Raw genomic sequence first — 6,574 nt, forward strand, 5'->3', positions numbered from 1 at the left:
GAGATTGGAGGTGGGCAAAATATATAGGAGGTTATTGCAGCAGAGTAAGACATTGTGAGGGCCCAAACTAGGAAGATAGCAAGGGAAGGGAGTTCTGAGAGATGTTGTGGAAGTAGAGTTGATGGAACTTGGCAACATATTAGATTGTCAGTGAAGAGGATTTGAGAAAGAGGGAGAAGCTAATGATAATCCTGAAGTTTCAAACTTGATATACAGAAATTAGAGGTTTAGAGTGAAGGAGAAAAATTGCAAGTCTTAGTTACGACCAGAGAATCATCCATCTATAGGTGGTGGTTGGAGCTGTTGGGAAGGAATGAGAGTGAAAAAGAGGGTCATGGCTCAATTGATTTCAATTCAGTATAGTAAAAGGAGCTTACTATAAACTTGATAGGGGAATCATGGGATAGAGACAGCATAGCATAATATGAAAGGGGTAAGAATTTACAAGTTCAAAGGTTCTGATGCATCAAACTGAAGGGAGTGAGGACTATTAGAAAGAGGAGATGAAGCAACTGATGTTAGAATCTCTTTTTACCTTGGTTTCATCATGCATAAACTGAGAGGGTGTGACTAAATGGCTTCTAGTTCTAAATCTGCTAGGTCAGCTAGATGGGTTAGTGAATTTAATGCCAGGCCTTGGAGACATGAAAACTCATCTTGAGTTCAAATCTAGCCTCAGATATTTAATTTACTATGTGATCCTGGGCAAGTACTCGTTTACCTCAGTTTCCTTATCTCTAAAATAAACTGGAGAAGGAAATGGCAAACTATTGCAGTATCTTTGTGAAGAAAACCTCAAATGAGATCATGAAGAGTCAGAGACAACTGAAGCAACTCACTAATAATTAAATTTAAAGTTATTATAATTCTATGATTCTTAATATACCCAACAAGTGGGCTCTGGAAGTTTCTCTCTCTCTCTCTCTCTCTCTCTCTCTCTCATCTCAACCTTGACTTGCCCTTGCTGGGAAGGTTATCTCTTGGACCTAGGACCTACTTCAGATATTAGATCCCAGGATCTTCTCTTTAACATGAAACAATAACTCAATTTTTCCACCTTCTTTCTGAGCCTAGGCTCCCTAAACTCTACATTTTCTTTTTCTCCTAAATTAATATTACCTTATATCTTGAAATTTGAACCAAGAATAAAGATTTCTCCTTCCATTGAACCTAAATCTATTTCTACATTATTTCTGATTTCGCTCTTTGAGAGAAACTAGAGCAAATCTAACTGAATCAATCCTCCCTATTATAGTCCTTCAAATTTTTTTAAAAGAATTTTTTTTAGTTTTTGTTTTGCAAGGCAATGGGGTTAAGTGGCTTGCCCAAGGCCACACAGCTAGATAATTATTAAGTTAAATGAGGCCAGATTTAAACTCAGGTACTCCTGACTCCAGGGCCGGTGCGCTATCCACTGTACCACCTAGCCGCCCCATTTAAAAAGAATTTTTGATTGATGTCTCCTTTAAGTTATTTTATGACCACCACCACCAGCCCCAGCTGGGGAGAATTGAGCTGAGAGATGTATCCTAGAATCAATGACTACTGTATACCTTTCTTTGCTCTCAGCTAGTAATTCCAACTCTATTCCCTTGGGGTAGCTGTTCTCAAAGTATGGTCTAGACATTCTCTAGAATTTTTTAGGGGGATTCATGAGGTCAAAACTACTTTCATGGCAATACTAAGATCTGCCTTTTTCACTAACATTTATTAACTGATATGGTTTCAATTTTCACATTGCAAACTAACCTTTAAGAAACTACCACTTGGGGCAGCTAGGTGGTACAATGGATAGCGCACCGGCCCTGGAGTCAGGAGTATCTGAGTTCAAATCAGACACTTAATAATTACCTAGCTGTGTGGCCCTGGGCAAGCCACTTAATCCCATTTGCCTTGCAAAATCTAAAAAAAACCACTCCTTCCTTTTCCAATTACATATTATCTGTGTGAGGATGGGTTTTCTTTACATAACCAAAATACGTATTGCAATAGATTGAATATAGAAACAAATATGAGACTCTAGCTGTCTTCTATTCAAGAGATTTACAAAAAATGTAAAACAATGTCATTCTTATTAAGTTTTTAATTTTCTGGAAAATTTAATTTTGTATAAAACATACAATGTAATGGATTCATCACTATATTTGAATGAATGACTCAATAAATATTTAAACATTTATTAGTTTTAATATGGTTTATATCAGTAGAAATAACTTACATAAAAACTCTTTTGTAAAGTAGTCTAAGAGCAAAATCTAGGTATATATGAAGTGTTTATTGATTGATGAGACGTTTCCTCCTTGAGCCCCCCCCAGTAGATACCACATTATCTTCACAGTAAAAATAAACAAAAATGCTTCAGCATCCAGAAATATTAACATATTTTAGGATGGACAAAACCAAGCAGGAATGTATCTGGACACAGTCAAGATTGGTTTGATGATGAAAACCACCATGTCACATGAGGATAAGCTGACAGAGTTAGAGATGGTTAACTTTGGAGAAGGGAAGATGAGGGGGAGAAGGACAGTATATGACCTAGAAGTAAGCTGGAACCAGTTCAAAATGACTATCAAATTTTCATTGTGAATATTTAATACCTCTGAAATCAGGGCTTGATTTACTGTTTTGTTGATTTATTAGATTTAATAAAGTGACAGAAAAAATGCTATTAAGGCAGATTAAATTTAAAGTATGTTTTAATTTTGGGGGAAGGGAGAAGAGGAGTGCCCATTGTGAAATACTTAATGACAGGGGCAGCTAGGTGGCGTGGTGAATAAAGCACCGGCCTTGGAGTCAGGAGTACCTGGGTTTAAATCTGGTCTCAGACACTTAACAATTACCTAGCTGTGTGGCTTTGGGCAAGCCACTTAACCCCATTTGCCTTGCAAAAAAACAAAAAAAAATACTTAATGACATATCCTTGGACATGATTTCCATTTTAAATTAGTTGAAGAATATATATAATACATGCTAAAAGTCTGCTAAAAATTTTGATTTTTCCATTTTTTTCCATTTTTTTTTGTTTCATCCTCCTTGAAACAACACAAGAACTTTATATTTGAGTTTAATACATTTCTCCTATACCAAGTCTCCTGTTCATCTAATTGTCATAGGCAGAATCAGCATTCATTATCAGTGTCCAGTGGAGCTGTTGTGGCCCATTTAAGCTCCATATGGCTAGCTATAAATGTTCAGTGGCCATTTCAACAGTTTTCAATTTAAGTAAACTTTATTTCCAAGGTCTGAATTATGAGGTTCTGGCATACATCAACAGTATTTTGGCTAAACCACAATTCTAGGTTTAAATATAGGATTTTTTTTTAGGCTTTAAAAAATTGGGTGGGGCTCAGTGATGGGTGTATATAACACAGCTGCAGGACTCCCCCTATAATGCAGTTTGGAATGCTACCCTGCAGAGGCTGAGGAACTGATTCTGGTTTTGGCTTCTTCTGGGTATCCAGTCTTGCATAGAACACTAATTTCCATTTCAAAGAAATAATGGTTAAAAGTAAAAGTAAAAGCAGATCCCTTGAATTTTTCATCTCAATACAGTCTTGTTAAGCTTGACTAAACTTCCTCTTACAGTTGGGAGCTTTGAGCTAGGTTGTTTTTTTTTTAATCCACTGGAAAGCCATTTCTGAATTATGTGATTGGCTACACACCAGGGTTGTTTTTTTTCTCCACATACTAACAACCAAAAAAAAAGGCTATATATTACAAATCTTGAATATTTAAGGCTAAATCTTCAGAATTATCATTAAAGAATGTCACTGAGCAGAAATGTATATGGAAAGAGGGAGAAGCTTTATTGTAATGAGCTTTCTCTGGGAGGAAAGGGCACAATAGGAGAACATTTTCTCTGAGAAAGGGTTATAGGTTATAGAAACATTTGGCATTTACTATGTGTCAAGAATTTTGCTAGGGATATAAACAGAAAAATAAGACAGTTCCAACTTTTAAGGAACTTATTTTTTTTTTAGGGGAGACATTACACACAGGAGGGTTTACTATGACAGCAGATGTCCTTTTGGTACATCAGCAGGTCATATGGCAGCCCACCTCAAGTCCTGGGGATATAGAATCAGAAACAGGATCAGCTCTCAGGTCCCTTCCGATATGAGAATCCAACTTCCCAGCATTCATTGGTTCATTGTTGAAGATATATACAGACAGATCACTAGAAATAGCTGCAATCTCTGTGTTGAATTCAGATGCACCTTTAATAATTAAGTAACCAATTCACATAATTTAGTACTCTTGATTCTGAGAGATTTCTGTCCAGCTCCATGAATTCTGTCTACAATACTTTTTTTTTTAAAAAGTCATATAATCCATACCTGAAAAGTTCTTATTACCTTTTTCAAGCATCTCATTCTGCTTTCAGATAGTTCTCTACTGGTTAAGTTCTTTTTACCTTGCTGAAAATTGCCTCCCTTTAATAACTTCTATCTATTAATCCTATAAGGTCAAATAAGATTTTTTTTTCCTTCTTCATGATACCTTTCAAATAACACCCTTTAGTTTTCCTTCTCCAAGTCAAACATGTACAATTTATTTAATTTATTCTCCACCAAAGGCTCTCATCTACTATTCTACTCTAATTTCCAATTATGTACTTCTTGTAATATCCATTTCAATAAAACTATCTGTTGCTACCTGGTTGCAGTAAATGACATTCCATCTTCTACCTTTATGCCTTTGCTCAAATGAACAAAGGCCACCTCTAGCATAGGCTTTTCCTGAATCTTCCTGTGACTATTGTTCTTTTCCTCTTGAAACCATTTTGTACATATTTTGTATTTATTCAATGTACCTGTTCAATCCCCTTATAGAATGTAAACTCATTAAGGATAGAGATTGTTTTATCTTTATATTTTACCAAAGTACATAGAATGTGCATAATAAATGCTCATCAAATTGAATCTCATCAGTATGATCTTCAATTCTCTGTTCATGTTTATCTCCTTTACTAAGTGGTATGATTTGTCAATGTCATCCCTGAATGGAACACAATATAAAAGATATGGTCTTATCGGGGCAGAATAGAGTAGGAGTATTAATTCCTTCATTCTAGATATTGTATATCAATTAATGAAAAATAAGATAGTATTTTCTTTGGCAGTTAGTATGGAAGAAACTTAGATTAGACCAACACCTCACATCCTTTACCAAGATAAGATTCAAATGGATATAGGATTTAGACATAAAAAAAAAATAGTATAAGCAAATTAGAAGATCAAGGACTAGTTTACCTGTCAGATCTAGGGAAAGGGAAGCAGTTTATGACTAAGGAAGACATGAAGAGCATCACTAAAATCAAACTAGATGATTTCGATTACATTAAATTAAAAAGCTTTTGCACAGATAAAACCACTGTAACCAAGATCAAGAAATGTAGTAAACTGGGAAACAATCTTTACAACTAATGCTTCAGACAAAGGACTCATTTCTAAAATGTACAGAGAACTGAGTCATATTTTTAAAAAAAAGCCATTTCCTAGTTGACAAATGGTCAAAGAATATGCAAAAGCAATTTACAGATGAGATCAAAGCAATCCATAGTCATATGAAAAATTGCTCTAAATGATTACTTATTAGAGAAATGCAAATTAAAGCTTCTCTGAGCTACCACCTCACACCTCTCAGACAGACCAATATGGCCAGAAAGGATAATGATCATTGTTGGAAAGGTTGTGGGAAATCTGGGACACTATTACACTGTTGGTGGAGCTGTGAACTCATCCAACCTTTCTGGAGAGAAATTTGGATCTACACCCAAAGGGCAACAAAAATGTGCATATCCTTTGATCCAGCAATACCACTACTGGGTCTATACCCTGAAGAGATGATGGAAAAGGGTAAAAAACATCACTTGTACAAAAATATTCATAGCAGCCCTGTTTGTGGTGGCAAAGAATTGGAAATCAAGTAAATGTCCTTCAACTGGGGAATGGCTTAGCAAACTATGGTATATGTATGTGATGGAACACATCCTCCTGAATGTAAACACCATAATTCTTGGGGTTCAGGGAAGGGTGGCTCCCTCCTCAGACAGCCTGGGAAATTTGGAGGGACAGGAATTCAGGGAAGCCTGGAGGCATTTGCATGAACTGATGCTGAGTGAGATGAGCAGAACCAGAAAAACACAGTATACCCTAATAGCAACACAGGGGTGATGATCAACCTTGATGGACTTGCACCAATCAGGAACAATTTTGGGCTATCTGCGATGACGAATACCATCCATATCCAGATAAAGAACTGTGGAGTTTGAACAAAGTTCAAGGACTATTCCCTTTAATTTAGGGAAAAAACCTGATATTTTATTGTCTGATCTTGTTATCTCTTATATTTTATGTTTCTTCCTTAAGGATATGATTTCTCTCTCATCACACTCAATTTGTATCAATGTACAACATGGAAACAATGTAAAGACTGACAAATTGCTTTCTGTGGGGGTGGGGGTGGGGGAAGGAAGTAAGATTGGGGAAAAATTGTAAAACTCAAAACAAATAAAATCTTTAATTAAAAAAAAAAGATAGTATTTTCTTTTTGGCTACCACATCAGAGT

The sequence above is a fragment of the Macrotis lagotis genome, chromosome X (assembly GCF_037893015.1).
Source record: "Macrotis lagotis isolate mMagLag1 chromosome X, bilby.v1.9.chrom.fasta, whole genome shotgun sequence".
Classification (NCBI taxonomy): domain Eukaryota; kingdom Metazoa; phylum Chordata; class Mammalia; order Peramelemorphia; family Peramelidae; genus Macrotis; species Macrotis lagotis.